This window comes from Salvelinus fontinalis, chromosome 17 (assembly GCF_029448725.1).
Source record: "Salvelinus fontinalis isolate EN_2023a chromosome 17, ASM2944872v1, whole genome shotgun sequence".
NCBI lineage: Eukaryota > Metazoa > Chordata > Actinopteri > Salmoniformes > Salmonidae > Salvelinus > Salvelinus fontinalis.
This window is the reverse complement of record NC_074681.1, coordinates 7,027,705-7,046,165: the sequence shown is the minus strand read 5'-3', so window position 1 is coordinate 7,046,165 and position 18,461 is coordinate 7,027,705. Positions and strand designations below refer to the sequence as shown.

The 18,461-nt window shown below is 41.4% G+C and overlaps 1 protein-coding gene across 1 annotated transcript in view; it reads right to left on the bottom strand.

The window, feature by feature from the left end:
* zzz3 (zinc finger, ZZ-type containing 3) overlaps positions 1-18,461 on the bottom strand; it is a 70,701-nt gene that overhangs the window by 33,837 nt on the left and 18,403 nt on the right. The window lies entirely within an intron of this gene.

Below are 18,461 nucleotides of genomic sequence, written 5' to 3'. Positions count from 1 at the left end.
TGATCATGGCTCTGTATAATACTGTGAAGGCAGTTCCATGTGATCGTGTCTCTGTGTAATACTGTGAAGGTAGTTCCATGTGATCATGGCTCTGTATAATACTGTGAAGGTAGTTCCATGTGATCATGGCTCTGTATAATACTGTGCGTTGCCATGAATTTGTTTTGGACTTGGGGACTGTCTTTGTCTATAACGGTTCTGTACTTCGTCATGTATTTGTACGTTTTATGTGGATCCCAGGAAGACTAGCTGCTAATGGGGATCCTAATAAACTAACAACTGTAAAGAGACCCCTGGTGGCGTGTCTGGTGGGGTATGGGTGTCTGATTATGCAGACAATCCATACATTTGTGTCACAGGTTTATTTATCATAAAAACAAAACAAAAGCAGGTAAATCTCTCTTCAACCCTCAACCAGGAAAGACGATCATGCATGTTGTTGGTGTTAGTTGTGAGGGGCGGCAGGTAGCCTAGTGGTTAGAGCGTTGGACTAGTAACCGAAAGGTTGCAAGATCGAGTCCCCCTGAGCTGACAAGGTAAAAATCTGTCGTTCTGCCCCTGAACAAGGCAGTTAACCCACCGTTCCTAGGCTGTCATTGAAAATAAGACTTTGTTCTTAACTGACTTGCCTAGAAGACGTAAAACAAAACAATGAATAGTTCTGTGTGGGCAGTTAAGGGCAAGACGTGCTGCTCTGTTCTGAGGCAGCTGAAGCTTTTCTAGGCTATTCTTTGCTGCACTTGACCATATTACCAGGAAGTAATCAAGACGGGACAAGATCAGTGCCTGAACAAATAGTACAGTTGATTTGTGCCAAAAATGTATTATTATATATATTTGTATAACATACATACCCCCTCCCCCATCTTCACAACAACTCTGTCAATTTGACTTGACCGTGATAAGTGACCACGCAGTGACCACGCAGTGACCACTAAGTGACCACGCAGTGACCACTACATATACCTAGGAGTTCAACTGGCTCAACGGTCACACCCTTTATATCCAACTACAGCCGAGGTTAAGGTCTTAGAGAATGTTTTGAATCAAATACAATACTCTCAGTTTTAGACGTATGACTGGCTTTGGGTGCTGAACATAAAGAGTGTCGAATAATCTGCGTACATAGTCCTTCTAGCTTCGTGGAAGACCAAATCAAATCAAAGTTTATTTGTCACGTGCACCGAATACAAGAGGTGTAGGACCAGTGGCAAATCATGTGTGAAACATAGAGAAGAGTAATGGCCCAAGGGAACTGCCCTGAGGGACACCGCACTGTATAAATCTAATGTTCGAGAAGCTTCCATTGAAGAACACTCTTCGGTTTCTATTGGATAAATGACTCTCCAACAACGTGACTGTAGGTGACGTAAAGCCATAGCAAGTGAGTTTCTTCAATAACAATTTACGATCAACAACATCTAACAATACAGCTCCAACTATCATCTTATTATCAATTTATTTTAGCCAATCATCAGTCCTTTGAATCAGTGCAGTACAAGTCTATATGCATCCTGAAAGTCGGGTGGTGAACGTGTTCTCTGAAAAACAAACCCACTCGGTGGTGAACGTGTTCTCTGAAAAACAGACCCACTCGGTGGTGAACGTGTTCTCTGAAAAACAAACCCACTCGGTAGTGACCGTGTTCTCTGAAAAACAAACCCACTCAGTAGTGACCGTGTTCTCTGAAAAACAGACCCACTCGGTAGTGAGCGTGTTCTCTGAAAAACAGACCCACTCGGTAGTGAGCGTGTTCTCTGAAAAACAGACCCACTCGGTAGTGAGCGTGTTCTCTGAAAAACAAACCCACTCGGTAATGAACGTGTTCTCTGAAAAACAAACCCACTCGGTAATGAACCTGTTCTCTGAAAAACAAACCCACTCGGTGGTGAACGTGTTCTCTGAAAAATAGTATTGTATTTGGTCAAACACAATCTTCTCCATCAGTTTACTAAGAACAGGCAGCAAACCGATTGGGCGGCCGTTCTCTGCATCAAAGGGTGATTTACTATATTTAGGCAGTGGAATTACTTTAGCTTCCTTCCACATCTGTGGACACATTTCTTTTAGGATTTAAAGACTTAGCAAATAGGGAATACAGTCTGCTACCATTCTCAATAGTTTACCATCTAGGTAGTCTATACCTGGTGGTAATACAGTCTGCTACCATTCTCAATAGTTTACCATCTAGGTTGTCTATACCTGGTGGTAATACAGTCTGCTACCATTCTCAATAGTTTACCATCTAGGTTGTCTATACCTGGTGGTAATACAGTCTGCTACCATTCTCAATAGTTTACCATCTAGTTAGTTTATACCTGGTGGTAATACAGTCTGCTACCATTCTCAATAGTTTACCATCTAGGTTGTCTATACCTGGTGGTAATACAGTCTGCTACCATTCTCTATAGTTTACCATCTAGGTTGTCTATACCTGGAGGTAATACAGTCTGCTACCATTCTCAATAGTTTACCATCTAGGTTGTCTATACCTGGTGGTAATACAGTCTGCTACCATTCTCTATAGTTTACCATCTAGGTTGTCTATACCTGGTGGTAATACAGTCTGCTACCATTCTCTATAGTTTACCATCTAGTTAGTTTATACCTGGTGGTAATACAGTCTGCTACCATTCTCTATAGTTTACCATCTAGGTTGTCTATACCTGGTGGTAATACAGTCTGCTACCATTCTCTATAGTTTACCATCTAGGTTGTCTATACCTGGTGGTAATACAGTCTGCTACCATTCTCAATAGTTTACCATCTAGGTTGTCTATACCTGGTGGTAATACAGTCTGCTACCATTCTCAATAGTTTACCATCTAGGTTGTCTATACCTGGTGGTAATACAGTCTGCTACCATTCTCTATAGTTTACCATCTAGGTTGTCTATACCTGGAGGTAATACAGTCTGCTACCATTCTCAATAGTTTACCATCTAGGTTGTCTATACCTGGTGGTAATACAGTCTGCTACCATTCTCAATAGTTTACCATCTAGGTTGTCTATACCTGGAGGTAATACAGTCTGCTACCATTCTCAATAGTTTACCATCTAGGTTGTCTATACCTGGTGGTAATACAGTCTGCTACCATTCTCAATAGTTTACCATCTAGGTTGTCTATACCTGGAGGTAATACAGTCTGCTACCATTCTCAATAGTTTACCATCTAGGTTGTCTATACCTGGAGGTAATACAGTCTGCTACCATTCTCAATAGTTTACCATCTAGGTTGTCTATACCTGGAGGTAATACAGTCTGCTACCATTCTCAATAGTTTACCATCTAGGTTGTCTATACCTGGTGGTAATACAGTCTGCTACCATTCTCAATAGTTTACCATCTAGGTTGTCTATACCTGGTGGTAATACAGTCTGCTACCATTCTCAATAGTTTACCATCTAGGTTGTCTATACCTGGTGGTAATACAGTCTGCTACCATTCTCAATAGTTTACCATCTAGGTTGTCTATACCTGGAGGTAATACAGTCTGCTACCATTCTCAATAGTTTACCATCTAGGTTGTCTATACCTGGTGGTAATACAGTCTGCTACCATTCTCAATAGTTTACCATCTAGGTTGTCTATACCTGGAGGTAATACAGTCTGCTACCACTCTCAATAGTTTACCATCTAGGTTGTCTATACCTGGTGGTAATACAGTCTGCTACCATTCTCAATAGTTTACCATCTAGGTTGTCTATACCTGGTGGTAATACAGTCTGCTACCATTCTCAGTAGTTTACCATCTAGGTTGTCTATACCTGGTGGTAATACAGTCTGCTACCATTCTCAATAGTTTACCATCTAGGTTGTCTATACCTGGTGGTAATACAGTCTGCTACCATTCTCAATAGTTTACCATCTAGGTTGTCTATACCTGGAGGTAATACAGTCTGCTACCATTCTCTATAGTTTACCATCTAGGTTGTCTATACCTGGTGGTAATACAGTCTGCTACCATTCTCTATAGTTTACCATCTAGGTTGTCTATACCTGGTGGTAATACAGTCTGCTACCATTCTCAATAGTTTACCATCTAGGTTGTCTATACCTGGTGGTAATACAGTCTGCTACCACTCTCAATAGTTTACCATCTAGGTTGTCTATACCTGGTGGTAATACAGTCTGCTACCATTCTCAATAGTTTACCATCTAGGTTGTCTATACCTGGTGGTAATACAGTCTGCTACCATTCTCAGTAGTTTACCATCTAGGTTGTCTATACCTGGTGGTAATACAGTCTGCTACCATTCTCAATAGTTTACCATCTAGGTTGTCTATACCTGGTGGTAATACAGTCTGCTACCATTCTCAGTAGTTTACCATCTAGGTTGTCTATACCTGGTGGTAATACAGTCTGCTACCATTCTCTATAGTTTACCATCTAGGTTGTCTATACCTGGTGGTAATACAGTCTGCTACCATTCTCAATAGTTTACCATCTAGGTTGTCTATACCTGGTGGTAATACAGTCTGCTACCATTCTCAATAGTTTACCATCTAGGTAATTTATACCTGGTGGTAATACAGTCTGCTACCATTCTCAGTAGTTTACCATCTAGGTAGTCTATACCTGGTGGTAATACAGTCTGCTACCATTCTCTATAGTGTCCCATCTAGGTAGTCTATACCTGGTGGTAATACAGTCTGCTACCATTCTCTATAGTGTCCCATCTAGGTTGTCTATACCTGGTGGTAATACAGTCTGCTACCATTCTCTATAGTTTACCATCTTGGTTGTCTATACCTGGTGGTAATACAGTCTGCTACCATTCTCAATAGTTTACCATCTAGGTTGTCTATACCTGGTGGTTATACAGTCTGCTACCATTCTCAATAGTTTACCATCTAGGTTGTCTATACCTGGTGGTAATACAGTCTGCTACCATTCTCAATAGTTTACCATCTAGGTTGTCTATACCTGGTGGTAATACAGTCTGCTACCATTCTCTATAGTTTACCATCTAGGTTGTCTATACCTGGTGGTAATACAGTCTGCTACCATTCTCTATAGTTTACCATCTAGGTTGTCTATACCTGGTGGTAATACAGTCTGCTACCATTCTCAATAGTTTACCATCTAGGTTGTCTATACCTGGTGGTAATACAGTCTGCTACCATTCTCAGTAGTTTACCATCTAGGTTGTCTATACCTGGTGGTAATACAGTCTGCTACCATTCTCTATAGTTTACCATCTAGGTTGTCTATACCTGGTGGTTATACAGTCTGCTACCATTCTCAATAGTTTACCATCTAGGTTGTCTATACCTGGTGGTAATACAGTCTACCATTCTCAATAGTTTACCATCTAGGTTGTCTATACCTGGTGGTAATACAGTCTGCTACCATTCTCTATAGTTTACCATCTAGGTTGTCTATACCTGGTGGTAATACAGTTCACTACCATTCTCAATAGTTTACCATCTTGGTTGTCTATACCTGGTGGTTATACAGTCTGCTACCATTCTCAATAGTTTACCATCTAGGTTGTCTATACCTGGTGGTAATACAGTCTACCATTCTCAATAGTTTACCATCTAGGTTGTCTATACCTGGTGGTAATACAGTCTGCTACCATTCTCAATAGTTTACCATCTAGGTTGTCTATACCTGGTGGTAATACAGTCTGCTACCATTCTCTATAGTTTACCATCTAGGTTGTCTATACCTGGAGGTAATACAGTCTGCTACCATTCTCAATAGTTTACCATCTAGGTTGTCTATACCTGGTGGTAATACAGTCTACCATTCTCTATAGTTTACCATCTTGGTTGTCTCTACCTGGTGGTAATACAGTCTACCATTCTCTATAGTTTACCATCTAGGTTGTCTATACCTGGTGGTAATACAGTCTGCTACCATTCTCTATAGTTTACCATCTAGGTTGTCTATACCTGGTGGTTATACAGTCTGCTACCATTCTCTATAGTTTACCATCTAGGTTGTCTATACCTGGTGGTAATACAGTCTGCTACCATTCTCAATAGTTTACCATCTAGGTTGTCTATACCTGGTGGTTATACAGTCTGCTACCATTCTCTATAGTTTACCATCTAGGTAGTCTATACCTGGTGGTAATACAGTCTGCTACCATTCTCTATAGTTTACCATCTAGGTTGTCTATACCTGGTGGTTATACAGTCTGCTACCATTCTCTATAGTTTACCATCTAGGTTGTCTATACCTGGTGGTTATACAGTCTACTACCATTCTCAGTAGTTTACCATCTAGGTTGTCTATACCTGGAGGTAATACAGTCTGCTACCATTCTCAGCAGTTTACCATCTAGGTTGTCTATACCTGGTGGTTATACAGTCTGCTACCATTCTCAGTAGTTTACCATCTAGGTTGTCTATACCTGGTGGTTATACAGTCTGCTACCATTCTCTATAGTTTACCATCTAGGTTGTCTATACCTGGTGGTAATACAGTCTGCTACCATTCTCTATAGTTTACCATCTAGGTTGTCTATACCTGGTGGTAATACAGTCTGCTACCATTCTCTATAGTTTACCGTCTAGGTTGTCTATACCTGGTGGTAATACAGTCTGCTACCATTCTCAATAGTTTACCATCTAGGTTGTCTATACCTGGTGGTAATACAGTCTGCTACCATTCTCAATAGTTTACCATCTAGGTTGTCTATACCTGGTGGTAATACAGTCTGCTACCATTCTCAATAGTTTACCATCTAGGTTGTCTATACCTGGTGGTAATACAGTCTGCTACCATTCTCTATAGTTTACCATCTAGGTTGTCTATACCTGGTGGTAATACAGTCTGCTACCATTCTCAATAGTTTACCATCTAGGTTGTCTATACCTGGTGGTAATACAGTCTGCTACCATTCTCTATAGTGTCCCATCTAGGTTGTCTATACCTGGTGGTAATACAGTCTGCTACCATTCTCTATAGTTTACCATCTAGGTTGTCTATACCTGGTGGTAATACAGTCTGCTACCATTATCAATAGTTTACCATCTAGGTTGTCTATACCTGGTGGTAATACAGTCTGCTACCATTCTCAATAGTTTACCATCTAGGTTGTCTATACCTGGTGGTAATACAGTCTGCTACCATTCTCAATAGTTTACCATCTAGGTTGTCTATACCTGGTGGTAATACAGTCTGCTACCATTCTCTATAGTTTACCATCTAGGTTGTCTATACCTGGAGGTAATACAGTCTGCTACCATTCTCAATAGTTTACCATCTAGGTTGTCTATACCTGGTGGTAATACAGTCTGCTACCATTCTCAATAGTTTACCATCTAGGTTGTCTATACCTGGTGGTAATACAGTCTGCTACCATTCTCTATAGTTTACCATCTAGGTTGTCTATACCTGGTGGTAATACAGTCTGCTACCATTCTCAATAGTTTACCATCTAGGTTGTCTATACCTGGTGGTAATACAGTCTGCTACCATTCTCTATAGTTTACCATCTAGGTTGTCTATACCTGGTGGTAATACAGTCTGCTACCATTCTCTATAGTTTACCATCTAGGTTGTCTATACCTGGAGGTAATACAGTCTGCTACCATTCTCAATAGTTTACCATCTAGGTTGTCTATACCTGGTGGTAATACAGTCTGCTACCATTCTCAATAGTTTACCATCTAGGTTGTCTATACCTGGTGGTAATACAGTCTGCTACCATTCTCAATAGTTTACCATCTAGGTTGTCTATACCTGGTGGTAATACAGTCTGCTACCATTCTCTATAGTTTACCATCTAGGTTGTCTATACCTGGAGGTAATACAGTCTGCTACCATTCTCAATAGTTTACCATCTAGGTTGTCTATACCTGGTGGTAATACAGTCTGCTACCATTCTCAATAGTTTACCATCTAGGTTGTCTATACCTGGTGGTAATACAGTCTGCTACCATTCTCTATAGTTTACCATCTAGGTTGTCTATACCTGGAGGTAATACAGTCTGCTACCATTCTCAATAGTTTACCATCTAGTTTGTCTATACCTGGTGGTAATACAGTCTGCTACCATTCTCAATAGTTTACCATCTAGGTTGTCTATACCTGGTGGTAATACAGTCTGCTACCATTCTCTATAGTTTACCATCTAGGTTGTCTATACCTGGTGGTAATACAGTCTGCTACCATTCTCAATAGTTTACCATCTAGGTTGTCTATACCTGGTGGTAATACAGTCTGCTACCATTCTCTATAGTTTACCATCTAGGTTGTCTATACCTGGTGGTAATACAGTCTGCTACCATTCTCTATAGTTTACCATCTAGGTTGTCTATACCTGGAGGTAATACAGTCTGCTACCATTCTCAATAGTTTACCATCTAGGTTGTCTATACCTGGTGGTAATACAGTCTGCTACCATTCTCAATAGTTTACCATCTAGGTTGTCTATACCTGGTGGTAATACAGTCTGCTACCATTCTCAATAGTTTACCATCTAGGTTGTCTATACCTGGTGGTAATACAGTCTGCTACCATTCTCTATAGTTTACCATCTAGGTTGTCTATACCTGGAGGTAATACAGTCTGCTACCATTCTCTATAGTTTACCATCTAGGTTGTCTATACCTGGTGGTAATACAGTCTGCTACCATTCTCTATAGTGTCCCATCTAGGTTGTCTATACCTGGTGGTAATACAGTCTACCATTCTCTATAGTTTACCATCTAGGTTGTCTATACCTGGTGGTAATACAGTCTGCTACCATTCTCTATAGTTTACCATCTAGGTTGTCTATACCTGGTGGTAATACAGTCTACCATTCTCAATAGTTTACCATCTAGGTTGTCTATACCTGGTGGTAATACAGTCTGCTACCATTCTCTATAGTTTACCATCTAGGTTGTCTCTACCTGGTGGTAATACAGTCTACCATTCTCTATAGTTTACCATCTAGGTTGTCTATACCTGGTGGTAATACAGTCTGCTACCATTCTCAATAGTTTACCATCTAGGTTGTCTATACCTGGTGGTAATACAGTCTGCTACCATTATCAATAGTTTACCATCTAGGTTGTCTATACCTGGTGGTAATACAGTCTGCTACCACTCTCAATAGTTTACCATCTAGGTTGTCTATACCTGGTGGTAATACAGTCTGCTACCATTATCAATAGTTTACCATCTAGGTTGTCTATACCTGGAGGTAATACAGTCTGCTACCATTCTCTATAGTTTACCATCTAGGTTGTCTATACCTGGAGGTAATACAGTCTGCTACCATTATCAATAGTTTACCATCTAGGTTGTCTATACCTGGTGGTAATACAGTCTGCTACCATTATCAATAGTTTACCATCTAGGTTGTCTATACCTGGTGGTAATACAGTCTGCTACCATTCTCAATAGTTTACCATCTAGGTTGTCTATACCTGGTGGTAATACAGTCTGCTACCATTATCAATAGTTTACCATCTAGGTTGTCTATACCTGGTGGTAATACAGTCTGCTACCATTCTCAATAGTTTACCATCTAGGTTGTCTATACCTGGTGGTAATACAGTCTACCATTCTCAATAGTTTACCATCTTGGTTGTCTATACCTGGTGGTAATACAGTCTGCTACCATTCTCTATAGTTTACCATCTAGGTTGTCTATACCTGGTGGTAATACAGTCTGCTACCATTCTCTATAGTTTACCATCTAGGTTGTCTATACCTGGTGGTAATACAGTCTGCTACCATTCTCTATAGTGTCCCATCTAGGTTGTCTATACCTGGTGGTAATACAGTCTACCATTCTCTATAGTTTACCATCTAGGTTGTCTATACCTGGTGGTAATACAGTCTGCTACCATTCTCTATAGTTTACCATCTAGGTTGTCTATACCTGGTGGTAATACAGTCTACCATTCTCAATAGTTTACCATCTAGGTTGTCTATACCTGGTGGTAATACAGTCTGCTACCATTCTCTATAGTTTACCATCTAGGTTGTCTCTACCTGGTGGTAATACAGTCTACCATTCTCTATAGTTTACCATCTAGGTTGTCTATACCTGGTGGTAATACAGTCTGCTACCATTCTCAATAGTTTACCATCTAGGTTGTCTATACCTGGTGGTAATACAGTCTGCTACCATTATCAATAGTTTACCATCTAGGTTGTCTATACCTGGTGGTAATACAGTCTGCTACCACTCTCAATAGTTTACCATCTAGGTTGTCTATACCTGGTGGTAATACAGTCTGCTACCATTATCAATAGTTTACCATCTAGGTTGTCTATACCTGGAGGTAATACAGTCTGCTACCATTCTCTATAGTTTACCATCTAGGTTGTCTATACCTGGAGGTAATACAGTCTGCTACCATTATCAATAGTTTACCATCTAGGTTGTCTATACCTGGTGGTAATACAGTCTGCTACCATTCTCAATAGTTTACCATCTAGGTTGTCTATACCTGGTGGTAATACAGTCTGCTACCATTATCAATAGTTTACCATCTAGGTTGTCTATACCTGGTGGTAATACAGTCTGCTACCATTCTCAATAGTTTACCATCTAGGTTGTCTATACCTGGTGGTAATACAGTCTACCATTCTCAATAGTTTACCATCTTGGTTGTCTATACCTGGAGGTAATACAGTCTGCTACCATTCTCTATAGTTTACCATCTAGGTTGTCTATACCTGGTGGTAATACAGTCTGCTACCATTCTCTATAGTTTACCATCTAGGTTGTCTATACCTGGTGGTAATACAGTCTGCTACCATTCTCTATAGTTTACCATCTAGGTTGTCTATACCTGGTGGTAATACAGTCTGCTACCATTCTCTATAGTTTACCATCTAGGTTGTCTATACCTGGTGGTTATACAGTCTACTACCATTCTCTATAGTGTCCCATCTAGGTTGTCTATACCTGGAGGTAATACAGTCTGCTACCATTATCAATAGTTTACCATCTAGGTTGTCTATACCTGGTGGTAATACAGTCTGCTACCATTCTCAATAGTTTACCATCTAGGTTGTCTATACCTGGTGGTAATACAGTCTGCTACCATTCTCAATAGTTTACCATCTAGGTTGTCTATACCTGGTGGTAATACAGTCTACCATTCTCAATAGTTTACCATCTTGGTTGTCTATACCTGGTGGTAATACAGTCTGCTACCATTCTCTATAGTTTACCATCTAGGTTGTCTATACCTGGTGGTAATACAGTCTGCTACCATTCTCTATAGTTTACCATCTAGGTTGTCTATACCTGGTGGTAATACAGTCTGCTACCATTCTCTATAGTGTCCCATCTAGGTTGTCTATACCTGGTGGTAATACAGTCTACCATTCTCTATAGTTTACCATCTAGGTTGTCTATACCTGGTGGTAATACAGTCTGCTACCATTCTCTATAGTTTACCATCTAGGTTGTCTATACCTGGTGGTAATACAGTCTACCATTCTCAATAGTTTACCATCTAGGTTGTCTATACCTGGTGGTAATACAGTCTGCTACCATTCTCTATAGTTTACCATCTAGGTTGTCTCTACCTGGTGGTAATACAGTCTACCATTCTCTATAGTTTACCATCTAGGTTGTCTATACCTGGTGGTAATACAGTCTGCTACCATTCTCAATAGTTTACCATCTAGGTTGTCTATACCTGGTGGTAATACAGTCTGCTACCATTATCAATAGTTTACCATCTAGGTTGTCTATACCTGGTGGTAATACAGTCTGCTACCACTCTCAATAGTTTACCATCTAGGTTGTCTATACCTGGTGGTAATACAGTCTGCTACCATTATCAATAGTTTACCATCTAGGTTGTCTATACCTGGAGGTAATACAGTCTGCTACCATTCTCTATAGTTTACCATCTAGGTTGTCTATACCTGGAGGTAATACAGTCTGCTACCATTATCAATAGTTTACCATCTAGGTTGTCTATACCTGGTGGTAATACAGTCTGCTACCATTATCAATAGTTTACCATCTAGGTTGTCTATACCTGGTGGTAATACAGTCTGCTACCATTCTCAATAGTTTACCATCTAGGTTGTCTATACCTGGTGGTAATACAGTCTGCTACCATTATCAATAGTTTACCATCTAGGTTGTCTATACCTGGTGGTAATACAGTCTGCTACCATTCTCAATAGTTTACCATCTAGGTTGTCTATACCTGGTGGTAATACAGTCTACCATTCTCAATAGTTTACCATCTTGGTTGTCTATACCTGGAGGTAATACAGTCTGCTACCATTCTCTATAGTTTACCATCTAGGTTGTCTATACCTGGTGGTAATACAGTCTGCTACCATTCTCTATAGTTTACCATCTAGGTTGTCTATACCTGGTGGTAATACAGTCTGCTACCATTCTCTATAGTTTACCATCTAGGTTGTCTATACCTGGTGGTAATACAGTCTGCTACCATTCTCTATAGTTTACCATCTAGGTTGTCTATACCTGGTGGTTATACAGTCTACTACCATTCTCTATAGTGTCCCATCTAGGTTGTCTATACCTGGAGGTAATACAGTCTGCTACCATTATCAATAGTTTACCATCTAGGTTGTCTATACCTGGTGGTAATACAGTCTGCTACCATTCTCAATAGTTTACCATCTAGGTTGTCTATACCTGGTGGTAATACAGTCTGCTACCATTCTCAATAGTTTACCATCTAGGTTGTCTATACCTGGTGGTAATACAGTCTACCATTCTCAATAGTTTACCATCTTGGTTGTCTATACCTGGTGGTAATACAGTCTGCTACCATTCTCTATAGTTTACCATCTAGGTTGTCTATACCTGGTGGTAATACAGTCTGCTACCATTCTCTATAGTTTACCATCTAGGTTGTCTATACCTGGTGGTAATACAGTCTGCTACCATTCTCTATAGTGTCCCATCTAGGTTGTCTATACCTGGTGGTAATACAGTCTACCATTCTCTATAGTTTACCATCTAGGTTGTCTATACCTGGTGGTAATACAGTCTGCTACCATTCTCTATAGTTTACCATCTAGGTTGTCTATACCTGGTGGTAATACAGTCTACCATTCTCAATAGTTTACCATCTAGGTTGTCTATACCTGGTGGTAATACAGTCTGCTACCATTCTCTATAGTTTACCATCTAGGTTGTCTCTACCTGGTGGTAATACAGTCTACCATTCTCTATAGTTTACCATCTAGGTTGTCTATACCTGGTGGTAATACAGTCTGCTACCATTCTCAATAGTTTACCATCTAGGTTGTCTATACCTGGTGGTAATACAGTCTGCTACCATTATCAATAGTTTACCATCTAGGTTGTCTATACCTGGTGGTAATACAGTCTGCTACCACTCTCAATAGTTTACCATCTAGGTTGTCTATACCTGGTGGTAATACAGTCTGCTACCATTATCAATAGTTTACCATCTAGGTTGTCTATACCTGGAGGTAATACAGTCTGCTACCATTCTCTATAGTTTACCATCTAGGTTGTCTATACCTGGAGGTAATACAGTCTGCTACCATTATCAATAGTTTACCATCTAGGTTGTCTATACCTGGTGGTAATACAGTCTGCTACCATTATCAATAGTTTACCATCTAGGTTGTCTATACCTGGTGGTAATACAGTCTGCTACCATTCTCAATAGTTTACCATCTAGGTTGTCTATACCTGGTGGTAATACAGTCTGCTACCATTATCAATAGTTTACCATCTAGGTTGTCTATACCTGGTGGTAATACAGTCTGCTACCATTCTCAATAGTTTACCATCTAGGTTGTCTATACCTGGTGGTAATACAGTCTACCATTCTCAATAGTTTACCATCTTGGTTGTCTATACCTGGAGGTAATACAGTCTGCTACCATTCTCTATAGTTTACCATCTAGGTTGTCTATACCTGGTGGTAATACAGTCTGCTACCATTCTCTATAGTTTACCATCTAGGTTGTCTATACCTGGTGGTAATACAGTCTGCTACCATTCTCTATAGTTTACCATCTAGGTTGTCTATACCTGGTGGTAATACAGTCTGCTACCATTCTCTATAGTTTACCATCTAGGTTGTCTATACCTGGTGGTAATACAGTCTGCTACCATTCTCTATAGTTTACCATCTAGGTTGTCTATACCTGGTGGTAATACAGTCTGCTACCATTCTCTATAGTTTACCATCTAGGTAGTCTATACCTGGTGGTAATACAGTCTGCTACCATTCTCTATAGTTTACCATCTAGGTTGTCTATACCTGGTGGTAATACAGTCTGCTACCATTCTCTATAGTTTACCATCTAGGTTGTCTATACCTGGTGGTAATGGAGTCTGCTACCATTCTCTATAGTTTACCATCTAGGTTGTCTATACCTGGTGGTAATACAGTCTGCTACCATTCTCTATAGTTTACCATCTAGGTTGTCTATACCTGGTGGTAATACAGTCTACCATTCTCTATAGTTTACCATCTAGGTTGTCTATACCTGGTGGCTCATCATTATTGATAGATAGTTGTTCCACCTCTTCTAAACTCGACCAAATTCAAAACAGCAATCCTTCTCTTTCAATATTAGATGTTATATTATACAACGATACGATGGTTGACTGTTCAACATTGTCATGTGACTTCTGACTTGTTCCACTCTACTGGTGAAATAGTCATTGAAGTGACTGGACATATGGGAAGGTTTTGTTCCAAACTTTAATGAATGAATGGACATGAATTGGATTTTCTGCTCATCAGATAATTTAAGGTCTTTTTCCGTTGTGTTTTTCCATCATTTATCTTGGTTTTGGTAATATAAATTAATTTTGTTCAGTTAAGTCACAACATTTCTCAATTGACAGTATGTCGACCAATCAGCTGAGCAGTCTGACTTGGTTGTCACCTTCCTTTCTTAGACCCATTAATCCAGAGGCATCTAACGGGTCTCACAGTTCGTTTCTGAACAGGTGCATGCTGGTCAACAACTGGCATGAATCATTTTACAAATAGCTGTGAGACAACATGCACCCTATTAAATGGCACCCTAGTCCCTATATAGTAGTGCCCTAGTCCCTATATAGTAGTGCCCTAGTCCCTATATAGTAGTGCCCTAGTCCCTATATAGTAGTGCCCTAGTCCCTATATAGCAGTGATGGGGGAATGAATGGCACCCTAGTCCCTATATAGTAGTGATGGGGGAATAAATGGCACCCTAGTTCCTATATAGATAGTGATGGGGGAATAAATGGCACCCTAGTCCCTATATAGATAGTGATGGGGGAATAAATGGCACCCTAGTCCCTATATAGATAGTGATGGGGGAATAAATGGCACCCTAGTCCCTATATAGTAGTGATGGGGGAATAAATGGCACCCTAGTCCCTATATAGATAGTGATGGGGGAATAAATGGCACCCTAGTCCCTATATAGTAGTGCCCTAGTCCCTATATAGCAGTGATGGGGGAATAAATGGCACCCTAGTCCCTATATAGATAGTGATGGGGGAATAAATGGCACCCTAGTCCCTATATAGATAGTGATGGGGGAATAAATGGCACCCTAGTCCCTATATAGTAGTGATGGGGGAATAAATGGCACCCTAGTCCCTATATAGATAGTGATGGGGGAATAAATGGCACCCTAGTCCCTATATAGTAGTGATGGGGGAATAAATGGCACCCTAGTCCCTATATAGATAGTGATGGGGGAATAAATGGCACCCTAGTCCCTATATAGTAGTGCCCTAGTCCCTATATAGCAGTGATGGGGGAATAAATGGCACCCTAGTCCCTATATAGATAGTGATGGGGGAATAAATGGCACCCTAGTCCCTATATAGATAGTGATGGGGGAATAAATGGCACCCTAGTCCCTATATAGTAGTGATGGGGGAATAAATGGCACCCTAGTCCCTATATAGATAGTGATGGGGGAATAAATGGCACCCTAGTCCCTATATAGTAGTGATGGGGGAATAAATGGCACCCTAGTCCCTATATAGATAGTGATGGGGGAATAAATGGCACCCTAGTCCCTATATAGTAGTGATGGGGGAATAAATGGCACCCTAGTCCCTATATAGATAGTGATGGGGGAATAAATGGCACCCTAGTCCCTATATAGATAGTGATGGGGGAATAAATGGCACCCTAGTCCCTATATAGTAGTGATGGGGGAATAAATGGCACCCTAGTCCCTATATAGATAGTGATGGGGGAATAAATGGCACCCTAGTCCCTATATAGTAGTGATGGGGGAATAAATGGCACCCTAGTCCCTATATAGTAGTGATGGGGGAATAAATGGCACCCTAGTCCCTATATAGTAGTGATGGGGGAATGAATTGCACCCTAGTCCCTATATAGCAGGTCCAACCCAGTCCAGTACAGTAGAACCCAGTTCAACCCAGTCCAGCCCAGTACCACCCAGTCCAGCCCAACCCAGTCCAACAGGACATGACTTCCCAGCACTGCTGTCTGTGTCCCAAACGGCCCCCTATTCCCTACATGGTGCACTACTTCGGGCCAGGGCCCATAGTGCTCAATGGAATAGTGTGCCATTTTGGATGCATCCCCTGCCTCTGCGCTAACTGCGGCAGTTTCCTCTGCGCTAACTGCGGCAGTTTCCTCTGCGCTAACTGCGGCAGTTTCCTCTGCGCTAACTGCGGCAGTTTCCTCTGCGCTAACTGCGGCAGTTTCCTCTGCGCTAACTGCGGCAGTTTCCTCTGCGCTAACTGCGGCAGTTTCCTCTGCGCTAACTGCGGCAGTTTCCTCTGCGCTAACTGCGGCAGTTTCCTCTGCGCTAACTGCGGCAGTTTCCTCTGCGCTAACTGCGGCAGTTTCCTCTGCGCTAACTGCGGCAGTTTCCTCTGCGCTAACTGCGGCAGTTTCCTCTGCGCTAACTGCGGCAGTTTCCTCTGCGCTAACTGCGGCAGTTTCCTCTGCGCTAACTGCGGCAGTTTCCTCTGCGCTAACTGCGGCAGTTTCCTCTGCGCTAACTGCGGCAGTTTCCTCTGCGCTAACTGCGGCAGTTTCCTCTGCGCTAACTGCGGCAGTTTCCTCTGCGCTAACTGCGGCAGTTTCCTCTGCGCTAACTGCGGCAGTTTCCTCTGCGCTAACTGCGGCAGTTTCCTCTGCGCTAACTGCGGCAGTTTCCTCTGCGCTAACTGCGGCAGTTTCCTCTGCGCTAACTGCGGCAGTTTCCTCTGCGCTAACTGCGGCAGTTTCCTCTGCGCTAACTGCGGCAGTTTCCTCTGCGCTAACTGCGGCAGTTTCCTCTGAGCTAACTGCGGCAGTTTCCTCTGAGCTAACTGCGGCAGTTTCCTCTGAGCTAACTGCGGCAGTTTCCTCTGAGCTAACTGCGGCAGTTTCCTCTGAGCTAACTGCGGCAGTTTCCTCTGAGCTAACTGCGGCAGTTTCCTCTGAGCTAACTGCGGCAGTTTCCTCTGAGCTAACTGCGGTAGTTTCCTCTGAGCTAACTGCGGTAGTTTCCTCTGAGCTAACTACGGTAGTTTCCTCTGAGCTAACTACAGTAGTTTCCTCTGAGCTAACTACAGTAGTTTCCTCTGAGCTAACTACAGTAGTTTCCTCTGAGCTAACTACAGTAGTTTCCTCTGAGCTAACTACAATAGTTTCCTCTGAGCTAACTACAATAGTTTCCTCTGAGCTAACTACAATAGTTTCCTCTGAGCTAACTAGAGTAGTTTCCTCTGAGCTAACTAGAGTAGTTTCCTCTGAGCTAACTAGAGTAGTTTCATCTGAGCTAACTAGAGTAGTTTCATCTGAGCTAACTACGGTAGTTTCCTCTGAGCTAACTACGGTAGTTTCCTCTGAGCTAACTACGGTAGTTTCCTCTGAGCTAACTACGGTAGTTTCCTCTGAGCTAACTACGGTAGTTTCCTCTGAGCTAACTACGGTAGTTTCCTCTGCGCTAACTACAGTAGTTTCCTCTGAGCTAACTACAGTAGTTTCCTCTGAGCTAACTACAGTAGTTTCCTCTGCGCTAACTACAGTAGTTTCCTCTGAGCTAACTACAGTAGTTTCCTCTGAGCTAACTACAGTAGTTTCCTCTGAGCTGACTACAGTAGTTTCCTCTGAGCTGACTACAGTAGTTTCCTCTGAGCTAACTACAGTAGTTTCCTCTGAGCTAACTACAGTAGTTCCATCATCACAGTCATCTCACTCTAGCTGGCAACATTAATCATATTACCAATATACGTTACACGATACTCCCTAATGATCAATTCTATTTTCCAAACCTTGGATACCCTCAGCCCGAACTCTCAGCGGGGCACCATAAAGGTCTGATTTTTATAGGAGTTTTTTTTTTGACTCATTAGGTCAGGTTTATTTTTCCTTTGAAAGGAGTCGATTCCAATGAAATATATAAAAACTGATGTTTTCATTTAGGATTTTTCAAGTATGGACTTGGAATATAAAGTCACACCCTGAAATTGAAAGGCAATAGAGCTCCTGAAATGCAGAGATGAGTTACCTCAGGTTTGTTCAGCCATTCCTATGGGGAAATGAG